The sequence below is a fragment of the Convolutriloba macropyga genome, chromosome 5 (assembly GCF_964194025.1).
Source record: "Convolutriloba macropyga chromosome 5, txConMacr16.3, whole genome shotgun sequence".
Lineage (NCBI taxonomy): Eukaryota > Metazoa > Xenacoelomorpha > Acoela > Convolutidae > Convolutriloba > Convolutriloba macropyga.
Window position 1 is genome coordinate 13,519,079 of NC_134472.1, and position 17,877 is coordinate 13,536,955.

The 17,877-nt window shown below is 38.4% G+C and overlaps 1 protein-coding gene across 1 annotated transcript in view; it reads left to right on the forward strand.

Annotated features, from left to right (window-relative positions):
- Positions 1 to 17,877, forward strand: part of LOC142339148 (zinc finger homeobox protein 3-like) — a 342,404-nt gene that overhangs the window by 285,295 nt on the left and 39,232 nt on the right. The gene's annotated exons all lie outside the window — the stretch shown is intronic.

Below are 17,877 nucleotides of genomic sequence, written 5' to 3' on the forward strand. Positions count from 1 at the left end.
TTCGGTAATTAAACGTAAGAGATCGTCGGTATGTTCGGTACTTAAACGGAAGAGATCATCGGTATGCTCGGTATTTAAACGTAAAAGATCGTCGGTATGTTCGGTGCTTAAACGAAAGAGATCGTCGGTATGTTCAGTACTTAAACGTAAGAGATCGTCGGTATGTTCGGTACAAAAACGTTAGAGATCGTCTGTATGTTCGGTACTTAAATGTAAGAGATCGTCGGTATGTTCGGCACTTAAACATAAGAGATCGTTGGTATTTTCGGTACTTAAACGTAAGAGATCGTCGGTATGTTCGGTACTTAAACGTAAGAGATCGTCGGTACGTTCTGTACTTAGACGTGAAAGATTGTCTGTTTGTTCGGTATTTATCCGTAAGAGATCGTCGGTATGTTCGGTACTTAAACCTAAGAGATCGTTGGTATTTTTGGTACTTAAACGTAAGAGATCGTCGGTATGTTTGTTACTTAAACGTAAGAGATCGTCGGTACGTTCAGTACTTAGACGTAAGGGATTGTCAGTTTGTTCGGCATTTATCCGTAAGAGATTGTCGGCATGTTCGGTACTTAAACGTAAGAGATCATCGGTATGTTCGTTACTTAAAAGTAAGAGATTGTCGTTATGTTCTACTTAAACGTAAGATATCGTCGGTATGTTCGGTACTTAAACGTAAGAGATCGTTGGTATTTTTGGTACTTAAACGTAAGAGATCGTCGGTATGTTCAGTACTTAAACGTAAGAGATCGTCGGTACGTTCAGTACTTAGACGTAAGAGATTGTCAGTTTGTTCGGTATTTATCCGTAAGAGATCGTCGGTATGTTCGGTACTTAAACGTAAGAGAACGTCGGTATGTTCGGTAATTAAACGTAAGAGATCGTCGGTATGTTCGGTACTTAAACGGAAGAGATCGTCGGTATGCTCGGTATTTAAACGTAAAAGATCGTCGGTATGTTCGGTGCTTAAACGAAAGAGATCGCCGGTATGTTCAGTACTTAAATGTAAGAGATCGTCGGTATGTTTGGTACTTAAACCTAAGAGATCGTCGGTATTTTTGGTACTTAAACGTAAGAGATTGTCGGTATGTTTGGTACTTAAACGGAAGAGATCGTCGGTATGTTCGGTAATTAAACGTAAGAGATCGTCGGTATGTTCGGTAATTAAACGTAAGAGATCGTCGGTATGTTCGGTACTTAAACGGAAGAGATCGTCGGTATGCTCGGTTTTTAAGCGTAAAAGATCGTCGGTATGTTCGGTGCTTGAACGAAAGAGATCGTCGGTTTGTTCGGTACTTAAATGTAAGAGATCGTCGGTATGTTTGGTACTTAAACCTAAGAGATCGTCGGTATTTTTGGTACTTAAACGTAAGAGATTGTCAGTTTTTTCGGTATTTATCAGTAAGAGATCGTCGGTATGTTCGGTACTTAAACGTAAGAGATCTCCGGTATGTTCGGTAATTAAACGTAAGAGATCGTCGGTATGTTCGGTACTTAAACGGAAGAGATCGTCAGTATGCTCGGTTTTTAAACGTAAAAGATCGTCGGTATGTTCGGTGCTTGAACGAAAGAGATCGTCGGTTTGTTCGGTACTTAAATGTAAGAGATCGTCGGTATGTTTGGTACTTAAACCTAAGAGATCGTCAGTATTTTTGGTACTTAAACGTAAGAGACCGTCGGTATGTTTGGTACTTAAACGTAAGAGATCGTCGGTACGTTCAGTACTTAGACGTAAGAGATTGTCAGTTTGTTCGGTAATTATCCGTAAGAGATCGTCGGTATGTTCGGTACTTAAACCCAAGAGATCGTTGGTATTTTTGGTACTTAAACGTAAGAGATCTTCGGTATGTTCGTTAGTTAAACGTAAGAGATCGTCATTATGTTCTACTTAAACGTAAGATATTGGCGGTATGTTCGGTACTTAAACGTAAGATATCGTCGGTATTTTCGTTAGTTAAACCTAAGAGATCGTCGGTACGCTCTGTACTTAGATGTAAGAGATCTTCAGTATGTTTGGTATTTAACCGTAAGAGATCGTCGGTATGTTCGGTACTTAAACGTAAGAGATTGTCGGTAGTTCGGTAATTAAAAGTAAGAGACCTTCGGTATGTTCGGTACTTAAACGTAAGAGATCGTCGGTATTTTTGGTACTTAAACGTAAGAGATCGTCGGTATGTTCGGTACTTAAACGTAAGAGATCGTCGGTACGTTCAGTAATTAGACGTAAGAGATTGTCATTATGTTCGGTATTTTACCGTAAGAGATCGTGGGTATGTTCTGTACTTAAACGTAAGAGATCGTCGGTATGTTCGGTAATTAAACTTAAGATATCGTCGTTATGTTCGGTACCTAAACGGAAAAGATCGTCTGTATGCTCGGTATTTAAACGTAAGAGATCGTCGGTATGTTCCGTACTTAAACGTAAGAGATCATCGGTATGTTCGGTTCTTAAACGTAAGAGATCTTCGGTATGTTTGGTACTTAAACGTAAGAGATCGTCGGTATGTTCGGTACTTAAATGTATGAGATCGTCGGTATGTTCGGTACTTAAACCTAAGAGATCATCGGTATTTTTGGTACTTAAACGTAAGACATCGTCGGTATGTTCGGTACTTAAACGTAAGAGATCGTCGGTACGTTCAGTAATTAGACGTAAGAGATTGTCAGTTTGTTCGGTATTTATCCGTAACAGATCGTCGGTATGTTCGGTACTTAAACCTAAGAGATTGTCGGTATTTTTGGTACTTAAACCTAAGAGATCGTCGGTATTTTTGGTACTTAAACGTAAGAGATCGTCGGTATGTTCGGTACTTAAACGTAAGAGATCGTCGGTACGTTCAGTGATTAGACCTAAGAGATTGTCAGTTTGTTCGGTATTTATCCGTAACAGATCGTCGGTATGTTCGGTACTTAAACTTAAGAGATCATCGGTATTTTTGGTACTTAAACGTAAGAGATCGTCGGTATGTTCGGTACTTAAACGTAAGAGATCGTCGGTACGTTCAGTAATTAGACGTAAGAGATTGTCAGTTTGTTCGGTATTTATCCGTAACAGATCGTCGGTATGTTCGGTACTTAAACCTAAGAGATCGTCGGTTTTTTTGGTACTTAAACGTAAGAGATTGCCGCAATGGCAATGTTCGGTACTTAAACGAAAGAGATCGTCGGTACTTTCAGTGCTTAGACGTAAGAGATTGTCAGTTTGTTCGGTATTTATCCGTAAGAGATCGTCGGTATGTTCGGTACATAAACGTAAGAGATCGTCGGTATGTTCGGTACTTAAACGTAAGAGATCGTCGGTATGTTCGGTACTTAAACGTAAGAGATCGTCAGTATGTTCGGTACTTAAACGTAAGAGATCGTCGGTATGGTCGGTACTTAAACTTATGAGATCGTCGGTATATTCGGTACTTAAACGTAAGAGATCGTCGGTATGTTCGGTACTTAAACGTAAGAGATCGTCGGTATGTTCGGTACTTAAACGTATGAGATCGTTGGTACGTTCTGTACTTAGACGTACGAGATCGTCAATATGTTTGGTATTTAACCGTAAGAGATCGTCGGTATATTCGGTACTTAAACGTAAGAGATCGCCGGTATGTTCGGCACTTAAACGTAAGAGATCGTGGGTATGTTCGGTACTTAAACGTAAGAAATCGTCGGTATATTCGGTACTCAAACGTAATGGATCGTCGGTATGTTCGGTACTTAAACGTAAGAGATCGTCGGTATGTTCGGTACATAAACGTAAGAGATCGTCGGTATGTTCGGTACTTAAACGTAAGAGATCGTCGGTATGTTCGGTACTTAAACGTAAGAGATCGTCAGTATGTTCGGTACTTAAACTTAAGAGATCGTCGGTATGGTCGGTACTTAAACTTATGAGATCGTCGGTATGTTCGGTACTTAAACGTATGAGATCGTTGGTACGTTCTGTACTTAGACGTACGAGATCGTCAATATGTTTGGTATTTAACCGTAAGAGATCGTCGGTATATTCGGTACTTAAACGTAAGAGATCGCCGGTATGTTCGGCACTTAAACGTAAGAGATCGTGGGTATGTTCGGTACTTAAACGTAAGAAATCGTCGGTATATTCGGTACTCAAACGTAATGGATCGTCGGTATGTTCGGTACTTAAACGTAAGAGATCGTCGGTATGTTCGGTACTTAAACGTATGAGATCGTCGGTATGTTCAGTACTTAAACGTAAGAGATCGTCAGTATGTTCGGTACTTAAACGTAAGAGATCGTCGGTATGGTCGGTACTTAAACTTATGAGATCGTCGGTATATTCGGTACTTAAACGTAAGAGATCGTCGGTATGTTCGGTACTTAAACGTAAGAGATCTTCGGTATGTTCGGCACTTAAACGTAAGAGATCGTGGGTATGTTCGGTACTTAAACGTAAGAAATTGTCGGTATGTTCGGTACTCAAACGTAATAGATCGTCGGTATGTTCAGTACATAGACGTAAGAGATCGTGAGTATGTTCGGTATTTAACCGTAAGAGATCGTTGGTACGTTCTGTACTTAGACGTACGAGATCGTCAATATGTTTGGTTATTAACCGTAAGAGATCGTCGGTATATTCGGTCCTTAAACGTAAGAGATCGCCGGTATGTTCGGCACTTAAACGTAAGAGATCGTGGGTATATTCGGTACTCAAACGTAAGAGATCGTCGGTATGTTCGGTACTTAAACGTAAGAGATCGTCGGTATGTTCGGTACTTAAACTTAAGAGATCGTCAGTATGTTCGGTACTTAAACGTAAGAGATCGTCGGTATGGTCGGTACTTAAACTTATGAGATCGTCGATATATTCGGTACTTAAACGTAAGAGATCGTCGGTATGTTCGGTACTTAAACGTAAGAGATCGTCGGTATGTTCGGTACCTAAACGTATGAGATCGTTGGTACGTTCTGTACTTAGACGTACGAGATCGTCAATATGTTTGGTATTTAACCGTAAGAGATCGTCGGTATATTCGGTACTTAAACGTAAGAGATCGCCGGTATGTTCGGCACTTAAACGTAAGAGATCGTGGGTATGTTCGGTACTTAAACGTAAGAAATTGTCGGTATATTCGGTACTCAAACGTAATGGATCGTCGGTATGTTCGGTACTTAAACGTAAGAGATCGTCGGTATGTTCGGTACTTAAACGTATGAGATCGTTGGTACGTTCGGTACTTAAACGTAAGAGATCGTCAGTATGTTCGGTACTTAAACGTAAGAGATCGTCGGTATGGTCGGTACTTAAACTTATGAGATCGTCGGTATATTCGGCACTTAAACGTAAGAGATCGTCGGTATGTTCGGTACTTAAACGTAAGAGATCGTCAGTATGTTCGGTACTTAAACGTAAGAGATCGTCGGTATGGTCGGTACTTAAACTTATGAGATCGTCGGTATATTCGGTACTTAAACGTAAGAGATCGTCGGTATGTTCGGTACTTAAACGTAAGAGATCTTCGGTATGTTCGGCACTTAAACGTAAGAGATCGTGGGTATGTTCGGTACTTAAACGTAAGAAATTGTCGGTATGTTCGGTACTCAAACGTAATAGATCGTCGGTATGTTCAGTACATAGACGTAAGAGATCGTCAGTATGTTCGGTATTTAACCGTAAGAGATCGTTGGTACGTTCTGTACTTAGACGTACGAGATCGTCAATATGTTTGGTTATTAACCGTAAGAGATCGTCGGTATATTCGGTACTTAAACGTAAGAGATCGCCGGTATGTTCGGCACTTAAACGTAAGAGATCGTGGGTATGTTCGGTACTTAAACGTAAGAAATCGTCGGTATGTTCGGTACTCAAACGTAATAGATCGTCGGCATGTTCAGTACATAGACGTAAGAGATCGTCAGTATGTTCGGTATTTAACCGTAAGAGATCGTCGGTATGTTCGGTACTTAAACGTAAGAGATCGTCGGTATGTTCGGTACTTAAACGTATGAGATCGTTGGTACGTTCTGTACTTAGACGTACGAGATCGTCAGTATGTTTGGTATTTAACCGTAAGAGATCGTCGGTATATTCGGAACTTAAACGTAAGAGATCGCCGGTTTGTTCGGCACTTAAACGTAAGAGATCGTCGGTATGTTCGGTACTTAAATGTAAGAAATCGTCGGTGTGTTCGGTACTCAAACGTAAGAGATCGTCGATATGTTCAGTACACCGACGTAAGAGATCGTCAGTATGTTCGGTATTTAACCGTAGGAGATCGTCAGTATGTTCGGTATTTAACCGTAAGAGATCGTCGGTATGTTTGTCACTTAAACGTAAGAGATCGTCAATATGTTCGGTAGTTAAGCGTAAGAGATCGTTGTTACGTTCAGTACTTAGACGTAAGAGATCGTCGGTATGTTTGGTAGCTAAACGTTAGAAATTGTCGGTACGTTCGGTACTTAAAAGTAAGAGATCGTCAATATTTTTGGTACTTAATCGTAAGAGATCGTCGGTACGTTCAGTGCTTAGACGTAAGAGATTGTCAGTTTGTTCGGTATTTATCCGTAAGAGATCGTCGGTATGTTCGGTACTTAAACGTAAGAGATCGTGGGTATGTTCGGTACTTAAACGTAAGAGATCGTCGGTATGGTCGGTACTTAAACTTATGAGATCGTCGGTATATTCGGTACTTAAACGTAAGAGATCGTCGGTATGTTCGGTACCTAAACGTAAGATATCGTCGGTATGTTCGGTACTTAAACGTATGAGATCGTTGGTACGTTCTGAATTTAGACGTACGAGATCGTCAGTATGTTTGGTATTTAACCGTAAGAGATCGTCGGTGTATTCGGTACTTAAACCTAATAGATCGCCGGTATGTTCGGCATTTATACGTAAGAGATTGTTGGTATGTTCGGTACTTAAATGTAAGAAATCGTCGGTATGTTCGGTACTCAAACGTAAGAGATCGTCGGTATGTTCAGTACATAGACGTAAGAGATCGTCAGTATGTTTGGTATTTAACTGTAAGAGATCGTCGGTACGTTCGGTACTTAAACGTAAGAGATCAACAGTATGTTCGGTATTAACCGCAAGAGATCGTCAGTATGTTCGGTATTTAACCGTAAGAGATCGTCGGTATGTTTGTCACTTAAACGAAAGAGATCGTCAATATGTTCGGTAGTTAAGCTTAAGAGATCGTTGGTATGTTCGGTACTTAAACGTAGGAGATCGTCGGCATTTTTGGTACTTAAACGTAAGAGATCGTCAGTATGTTCGGTATTTAACCGTAAGAGAACGTCGGTATGTTCGGTACTTAAACGTAAGAGATCAACAGTGTGTTCGGTATTTAACCGTAAGAGATCGTCAGCATGTTCGGTATTTAACCGTAAGAGATCGTCGGTATGTTTGTCACTTAAACGTAGGAGATCGTCAATATGTTCGGTAATTAAGCGTAAGAGATCGTTGGAACGTTCAGTACTTAGACGTAAGAGATCGTCGGTATGTTTGGTAACTAAACGTTAGAAATTGTCGGTACGTTCGGTACTTAAAAGTAAGAGATCTTCAATATCTTTAGTACTTAAACGTAAGAGATCGTCGGTACGTTCAGTGCTTAGACGTAAGAGATTTTCAGTTTGTTCGGTATTTATCCGTAAGAGATCGTCGGTATGTTCGGTACATAAACGTAAGAGATCGTCGGTATGTTCGGTACTTAAACGTAAGAGATCGTCGGTATGTTCGGTACTTAAACGTAAGAGATCGTGGGTATGTTCGGTACTTAAACGTAAGAGATCGTCGGTATGGTCGGTACCTAAACTTATGAGATTGTCGATATATTCGGTATTTAAACGTAAGAGATCGTCGGTATGTTCGGTACTTAAACGTAAGATATCGTCGGTATGTTCGGTACTTAAACGTATGAGATCGTTGGTACGTTCTGTATTTAGACGTACGAGATCGTCAGTATGTTTGGTATTTAACCGTAAGAGATCGTCGGTATATCCGGTACTTAAACGTAAGAGATTGCCGGTATGTTCGGCATTTAAACGTAAGAGATTGTTCGTATGTTCGGTATTTATCCGTAAGAGATCGTCGGTATGTTCGGTACATAAACGTAAGAGATCGTCGGTATGTTCGGTACTTAAACGTAAGAGATTGTCGGTATGTTCGGTACTTAAACGTAAGAGATCGTGGGTATGTTCGGTACTTAAACGTAAGAGATCGTCGGTATGGTCGGTACTTAAACTTATGAGATTGTCGATATATTCGGTATTTAAAAGTAAGAGATCGTCGGTATGTTCGGTACTTAAACGTAAGATATCGTCGGTATGTTCGGTACTTAAACGTATGAGATCGTTGGTACGTTCTGTATTTAGACGTACGAGATCGTCAGTATGTTTGGTATTTAACCGTAAGAGATCGTCGGTATATTCGGTACTTAAACGTAAGAGATTGCCGGTATGTTCGGCATTTAAACGTCAGAGATTGTTCGTATGTTCGGTACTTAAACGTAAGAGATCGTCAGTATGTTCGGTATTTAACCGTAAGAGATCGTCGGTATGTTCGGAACTTAAACGTAAGAGATCAACAGTATGTTCGGTATTAACCGTAAGAGATCGTCAGTATGTTCGGTATTTAACCGTTAGAGATCGTCGGTATGTTTGTCACTTAAACGGAAAAGATCGTCAATATATTCGGTAGTTAAGCTTAAGAGATCGTTGGTATGTTCGGTACTTAAACGTAGGAGATCGTCGGCATTTTTGGTACTTAAACGTAAGAGATCGTCAGTATGTTTGGTATTTAACCGTAAGAGATCGTCGGTATATTCGGTACTTAAACGTAAGAGATTGCCGGTATGTTCGGCATTTAAACGTAAGAGATTGTCGATATGTTCAGTACACCGACGTAAGAGATCGTCAGTATGTTCGGTATTTAACCGTAAGAGATCGTCGGTATGTTCGGTACTTAAACGTAAGAGATCAACAGTATGTTCGGTATTTAACCGTAAGAGATCGTCAGTATGTTCGGTATTTAACCGTAAGAGATCGTCGGTATGTTTGTCACTCAAACGTAAGAGATAGTCAATATGTTCGGTAGTTAAGCGCAAGAGATCGTTGGTACGTTCAGAACTTAGACGTAAGAGATCGTCGGTATGTTTGGTAACTAAACGTTAGAAATTGTCGGTACGTTCGGTACCTAAAAGTAAGAGATCGTTAATATTTTTGGTACTTAAACGTAAGAGATCGTCGGTACGTTCAGTGCTTAGACGTAAGAGATTGTCAGTTTGTTCGGTATTTATCCGTAAGAGATCGTCGGTATGTTCGGTACATAAACGTAAGAGATTGTCGTTATGTTCGGTACTTAAACGTAAGAGATCATCGGTATGTTCGGTACTTAAACGTAAGAGATCGTGGGTATGTTCGGTACTTAAACGTAAGAGATCGTCGGTATGTTCGGTACTTAAACGTAAGATATCGTCGGTATGTTTGGTACTTAAACGTATGAGATCGTTGGTACGTTCTGTATTTAGACGTACGAGATCGTCAGTATGTTTGGTATTTAACCGTAAGAGATCGTCGGTATATTCGGTACTTAAACGTAAGAGATCGCCGTTAAGTTCGGCATTTAAACGTAAGAGATTGTTGGTATATTCGGTACTTAAACGTAAGAAATCGTCGGTATGTTCGGTACTCAAACGTAAGAGATCGTCGGTATGTTCAGTACATAGACGTAAGGGATCGTCAGTATGTTCGGTATTTAACCGTAAGAGATCGTCGGTATGTTCGGTACTTAAACGTAAGAGATCAACAGTATGTTCGGTATTAACCGTAAGAGATTGTCAGTATGTTCGGTATTTAACCGTAAGAGATCGTCGGTATGTTTGTCACTTAAACAAAAGAGATCGTCAATATGTTCGGTAGTTAAGCTTAAGAGATCGTTGGTATGTTCGGTACTTAAACGTAGGAGATCGTCTGCATTTTTGGTACTTAAACGTAAGAGATCGTCGGTATGTTCAGTAACTAAACGTAAGAGATCGTCGGTATATTCGGTACTTAAACGTAAGAGATCGTCGATATTTCGGTACTTAAACGTAGGAGATCGTCGGTTTTTTCGGTACCTAAACGTAAAAGATCGTCGGTATGTTCGGTTCTTAAACGTAAGAGATTGTCCGTATGATCGGTACTCAAACGTAGGAGATCGTCGGTATATTCGGTAGGTACTTAAACGTAAGAGATCGTCGGTATTTTCGGTACTTAAACGTAAGAGATCGTCGGTATGTTCGGCACTTAAACGTAAGAGATCGTCGGTACGTTCAGTATTTAGACGAAAGAGATCGTCAGTATGTGCAGTATTTAACCGTAAGAGATTGGCGGTATGTTCGGTACCTAAACGTTAGAAATTGTTGGTATGTTCGGTACTTAAATGTAAGAGATCGTCGGTATGTTCGGTAATTAAACGTAAGAGATCGTCGGTACGTTCAGTACTTAGACGTAAAATATCGTCAGTATGTTTGGTATTTAACCGTCAGAGATCGCTGGTACGTTCGTTACTTAAACGTAAGAGATCGTCGGTATGTTCGGTACTTAGACGCTAAATATCTTCAGTATGTTCGGTATTTAACTGTCAGAGATCGTCGGTATGTTCGTTACTTAAACGTAGGAGATCGTCAATATGTTCGGTACTTAAACGCAAGAAATTGTCGGTATGTTCGGTACTTAAATATAAGAGATCGTCGGTATGTTCAGTACTTAGACGTAAGAGATCGTCGGTATGTTTGGTAACTAAACGTTAGAAATTGTTGGTACGTTCGGTACTTAAAAGTAAGAGATCGTCGGTATGTTCGGTACTTAAACTTAAGAGATCGGCGGTACGTTCAGTACTTAGACGTAAAATATCGTCAGTATGTTCGGTATTTAACCGTCAGACATCGTCGATATGTTAGTTACTTAAACGTCAGAGATCGTCAGTATGTTCGGTACTTAAACGCAAGAGTTCGTCGGTATGTTCGGCACTCAAACGTAAGAGATCGTCGGTATGTTCAGTACTTAGACGTAAGAGATCGTCAGTATGTTCGGTATTTAACCGTAAGAGATCGTCGGTATTTTCGGTACTTAAACGTAAGAGATCACCAGTATGTTCGGTACTTAACCGTAAGAGATCGTCAGTATGTTCGGTATTTAAACGTAAGAGATCGTCGGTATGTTTGTTACTTAAACGTAAGAGATCGTCAATATGTTCGGTAGTTAAGCGTAAGAGATCGTTGGTATGTTTGGTACTTAAACGTAGGAGATCGTCGGTGTTTTTGGTACTTAAACGTAAGAGATCATCGGTATGTTCGGTACTTAAACGTAAGAGATCGTCGGTATATTCGATACTTAAACGTGAGAGATCGTCGATATTTCGGTACTTAAACGTAAGAGATCGTCTGTATGTTCGGTTCTTAAACATAAGAGATCGTCGGTATGATCGGTACTCAAACGTAAGAGATCGTCGGTATGTTCGGTACTTAAACGTAAGAGATCGTCGGTATGTTCGACACTTAAAAGTAAGAGATCGTCGGTCCGTTCAGTATTTAGACGTAAGAGATCGTCAGTATGTTCAGTATTTAACCATAAGAGATCGTTGGTATGTTCGGTACCTAAGCGTTAGAAATTGTCGGTATGTTCGGTACTTAAATGTAAGAGATCATCGGTATGTTCGGTACTTAAACGTAAGAGATCGTCGGTACGTTCAGTACTTAGTCGTAAAATATCGTCAGTATGTTCAGTATTTAACCGTCAGAGATCTTCGGTATGTTCGTTATTTAAACGTAAGAGATCGTCAATATGTTCGGTACTTAAACGCAAGAGTTTGTCTGTATGTTCGGTACTTAATCGTAAGAGATCGTCGGTATGTTCGGTACTTAGACGTAAAATATCTTCAGTTTGTTCGGTATTTAACCGTCAGAGATCGTTGGTATGTTCGTTAATTAAACGTAAGAAATCGTCAATATGTTCGGTACTTAAACGCAAGAAATTGTCGGTATGTTCGGTACTTAAATGTAAGAGATCGTCGGTATGTTCGGTACTTAGACGTAATAGATTGTCGGTACGTTCAGTACTTAGACGTAAGAGATCGTCGGTATGTTTGGTAACTAAACGTTAGAAATTGTCGGTTCGTTCGGTATTTAAATGTAAGAGATCGTCGGTATGTTCGGTACTTAAAGGTAAGAGATCGTCGGTACGTTCAGTACTTAGACGTAAAATATCGTCGGTATGTTCGGTACTTAGACGTAAAATATCTTCAGTATGTTCGGTATTTAACCGTCAGAGATCGTTGGTATGTTCGTTACTTAAACGTACGAGATCGTCAATATGTTCGGTACTTAAACGCAAGAAATTGCCGGTATGTTGGGTACTTAAATGTAAGAGATTGTCGGTATGTTCGGTACTTAGACGTAATAGATTGTCGGTACGTTCAGTACTTAGACGTAAGAGGTCGTCGGTATGTTTGGTAACTAAACGTTAGAAATTGTCGGTACGTTCTGTACTTAAATGTAAGAGATCGTCGTATGTTCGGTACTTAAAGGTAAGAGATCGTCGGTACGTTCAGTACTTAGACGTAAAATATCGTCAGTATGTTCGGTATTTAACCGTCAGAGATCGTCGGTATGTTAGTTACTTAAACGTAAGAGATCGTCAATATATTCGGTACTTAAACGCAAGAGTTCGTCTGTATGTTCGGTATTTAAACGTAAGAGTAAGAGATCGTTGGTATGTTTGGTACTTAAACGTAGGAGATCGTCGGTGTTTTTGGTACTTAAACGTAAGAGATCATCGGTATGTTCGGTACTTAAACGCAAGAGATCGTCGGTATATTCGATACTTAAACGTAAGAGATCGTCGATATTTCGGTACTTAAACGTAAGAGATCGTCGGTATGTTCGGTTCTTAAACATAAGAGATCGTCGGTATGATCGGTACTCAAACGTAGGAGATCGTCGGTATGTTCGGTACTTAAACGTAAGAGATCGTCGGTATGTTCGACACTTAAAAGTTAGAGATCGTCGGTCCGTTCAGTATTTAGACGTAAGAGATCGTCAGTATGTTCAGTATTTAACCATAAGAGATCGTCGGTATGTTCGGTACCTAAGCGTTAGAAATTGTCGGTATGTTCGGTACTTAAATGTAAGAGATCATCGGTATGTTCGGTACTTAAACGTAAGAGATCGTCGGTACGTTCAGTACTTAGTCGTAAAATATCGTCAGTATGTTCAGTATTTAACCGTCAGAGATCTTCGGTATGTTCGTTATTTAAACGTAAGAGATCGTCAATATGTTCGGTACTTAAACGCAAGAGTTTGTCTGTATGTTCGGTACTTAAACGTAAGAGATCGTCGGTATGTTCGGTACTTAGACGTAAAATATCTTCAGTTTGTTCGGTATTTAACCGTCAGAGATCTTCGGTATGTTCGTTATTTAAACGTAAGAGATCGTCAATATGTTCGGTACTTAAACGCAAGAGTTTGTCTGTATGTTCGGTACTTAAACGTAAGAGATCGTCGGTATGTTCGGTACTTAGACGTAAAATATCTTCAGTTTGTTCGGTATTTAACCGTCAGAGATCGTTGGTATGTTCGTTACTTAAACGTAAGAGATCGTCAATATGTTCGGTACTTAAACGCAAGAGTTTGTCTGTATGTTCGGTACTTAAACGTAAGAGATCGTCGGTATGTTCGGTACTTAGACGTAAAATATCTTCAGTTTGTTCGGTATGTAACCGTCAGAGGTCGTTGGTATGTTCGTTACTTAAACGTAAGAGATTGTCAATATGTTCGGTACTTAAACGCAAGAAATTGTCGGTATGTTTGGTACTTAAATGTAAGAGATCGTCGGTATGTTCGGTACTTAAAGGTAAGAGATCGTCGGTACGTTCAGTACTTAGACGTAAAATATCGTCGGTATGTTCGGTACTTAGACGTAAAATATCTTCAGTATGTTCGGTATTTAACCGTCAGAGATCGTTGGTATGTTCGTTACTTAAACGTACGAGATCGTCAATATGTTCGGTACTTAAACGCAAGAAATTGCCGGTATGTTCGGTACTTAAATGTAAGAGATTGTCGGTATGTTCGGTACTTAGACGTAATAGATTGTCGGTACGTTCAGTACTTAGACGTAAGAGATTGTCGGTATGTTTGGTAACTAAACGTTAGAAATTGTCGGTACGTTCGGTACTTAAATGTAAGAGATCGTCGTATGTTCGGTACTTAAAGGTAAGAGATCGTCGGCACGTTCAGTACTTAGACGTAAAATATCGTCAGTATGTTCGGTATTTAACCGTCAGAGATCGTCGGTATGTTAGTTACTTAAACGTAAGAGATCGTCAATATATTCGGTACTTAAACGCAAGAGTTCGTCGGTATGTTCGGTATTTAAACGTAAGAGTAAGAGATCGTCGGTGTGTTCGGTACTTAGACGTAAAATATCGTCAGCATGTTCGGTTTTTAACCGTCAGAGATCGTCGGTATGTTCGTTACTTAAACGTAAGAGATCGTTAATATGTTCGGTACTGAAACGCAAGAAATTGTCGGTATGTTCGGTACTTAAATGTAAGAGATCGTCGATATGTTCGGTACTTAAACATAAGAGATCGTCGGTACGATCAGTACTTAGACGTAAAATATCGCCAGTATGTTCGGTATTTAATCTTCAGAGATCGTCGGTATGTTCGTTTCTTAAACGTAAAAGATCGTCAATATGTTCGCTACTTAAACTTAAGAGATCATCAGTATGTTCGGTACCTAAACGTAAGAGATCGTCGGTATTTTTGGTACTTAAACGTGAGAGATCGTCGGTAATTTTGGTACTTAAACGTATGAGATCCTCGGTACGCTCAGTACTTAGACATAAAATATCGTCAGTATGTTCGGTATTTAACCGCAAGAGATTGTCGGTATGTTCGTTACTTAAACGCAAGAGATTGTCAATATGTTCGGTACTTAAACGTAAGATATCATCAACATGTTCGGTTATTAACCGTATGAGATCGTCGGTATGCTCGGTACTAAAACGTAAGAGATCGTCGTTACGTTCGGTACTTAAACGTAGGAACGTCGGTACGTTCAGTACTTAGACGTAAAATATCGTCAGTACGTTCGGTATTTAACCGTAAGAGATCGTCGGTATGTTCGTTACTTAAACGTAAGAGATTGTCAATATGTTCGGTATCTTAACGTTTGATATCAACAATATGTTCGGTTATTAAACGTAAGAGATCGTAGGTACGTTCGGTACTTAAACGTAAGTGATCGTCAATATATTCGGTAATTAAACTTAAGATATCGTCGATATGATCTGTAATTAAAAGTAAGAGATTGTCGGAACGTTCAGTACTTAGACAAAAGATATCGTCAGAATGGTCGGTATTTAAAAATAAGAGATCGTCAATATGTTCGGTACTTAAACGTAAGAGATCGTCGGTACGTTCAGTACTTAGAAGTAAGATATCGTCAGTACGTTCGGTACTTAAACGTGAGAGATCGTCGTTACGTTCAATACTTAGACGTAAGACATTGTCAGTATTTTCGGTACTTAAACGTAAGAGATCGTCAATATGTTCGGTACTTAAACGTAAGAGATCGTCGGTACGTTCAGTACTTAGACGTAAGACATCGTCAGTATTTTCGGTACTTAAACGTAAGAGATCGTCAATATTTTCGGTACTTAAACGTAAGAGATCGTCGGTACGTTTAGTACTTAGACGTAAGATATCGTCAGTATGTTCGGTACTTAAACATAAGAGATCGTCAATATGTTCGGTACTTAAACGTAAGAGATCGTCGGTACGTTCAGTACTTAGACGTAAGATATCGTCAGTATGTTCGGTACTTAAACGTAAGAGATCGTCAATATGTTCGGTGCTTGAACGTAAGAGATCGTCAATATTTTCGGTAATTAAACGTATGAGATCGTCGGTACGTTCAGTACTTAGACGTAAGATATCGTCAGTATGTTCGGTTCTTAAACGTAAGAGATCGTCATTATATTCGATACTTAAACGTAAGAGATCATCGGTACTTTCAGTAATTAGAGGTTCGATATTGTCTGTTTGTCCGGTACTTAAACGTAAGAGATCGTCGGTACGTTCAGTACATAGACGTAAGATATTGTCAGCATGTTTGATATTTAAACGTAAGAGATGGTCGGTATGTTCGGTACTTGAACGTAAGAGATCTTCGATATGTTCCGTACTTAAACGTAAGAGATCGTTGTACACTCAGTACTCAGATGTAATATATCGTCAGTATGTTAATTTTTTGAAGGAAAGAGATTTTCGGTATTTTCGGTTTTAGACGTTAGAATTTGTCGTTCTTTTCCGTAGCAAATTTTGATTTTTTCATTCATAATGTAGTCAAAAATTTAGATAGAGTTGCTTTTGCAGGAATTTCAAGCACTCACTTTAAAGAAAAAATCTGAAAGAATGCGAAAGTTCTTCATTGCCATACTGAAAAGTAATTGAAAGAATATAATTTTCTTGGCTGATTTTGAAATCAAAAATTTAACATAATTGTTGAACATTGAAGATATATCTGTTGATTAATTCAAATTCATTGAGTTTTGACACGTTTTTTGTAGTTTACAAGCAAAGTCTGTCACGGTTGGTTACGTTTGAAACCGAACACGCTGAACGTTTTTTTCTGTCTGCCAGACTAATCTGCAGTTAAAACCCAGAAAACAAAATTTCATGTTATTTCTCTCAACGATACCAATTCTCTCTAACGATACGTTTAAAAACTACAATAACCATTCTGTGTTGCGTTTAAAAACGACGATACCAATTCTTTTTTATGTTAAAAACCCAACAAAAACAATGATGTATATATATATATATATATATATATATATATATATTTACATATGTATATATATATATATATATATATAATATACATATAAATATATATATATATATATATATATATATATATATATATATATATATACATATATATAATATATATATATATATATATATATATATATATATATATATATATATATATAAAAATTTATATATTTATATATATATATATATATATATATATATATATATATATATCATTGTTTTATGTTTCTTATCTGTTTCGAATTTTTTATGTCTCCCCCAATCCTAATATATTTGTACCCTTATAAACTAAGGGCACAATTTGGAATAATAAACATATTATATTACTTATTTTTTTGGATCACTGCAATACAGTTCCAGTTTTCAGCGATTTAGGCTTATAATCTATAGAGGGTTCGCGAAAATCAAATTAGTTATGTTTTGCTCCTATAAATTAAGATATAATGACTGATTTCTGTTTTTCGATGGAGAAACAGTAGTGGATGTGCCATGTGGGTCCTCAAAAAGTGTTTTTACTCATATTTTGAGGAAACTGAATAACCGAATCCGACAAACCTTGTCAATACTGATTTCAATCATTGAACGGACAGCTCATTTATGTCTTTTGTATCAAAAAAATATATTTCTAGCAGATTTTAATGAAAAATAACAAGAATGACAAGCAATTAATGGTAAATCGTTTTGTTGAATTTCAGGTTTGAAGTCAAGACGTAAGCGCAGCTAAAAATCGCTGGCAAACATGTTTTTTCTAAGCTTTTTAAACAACTTAGGAAAAAAACATTATTTGTCAAACTTGTTATTATTTGTTATTCTTGTTATGCATATAAATCTCTAAAACGCAAACTGTCATTGCGTATATTTTCTTCAAAAATGATTTAGTACCTGATTGTCTGATATAAATGAGCCATACAACATAATTTTTTTATGTACTGCAGGTTGTAAAAGAACTAAAAGTTCCTTAAACAATTCTGCGAATTCATCTCAATCATTATACGAACTTTTTTGTCGTAACAGTTTAGTAATATGATTTTGTCTAT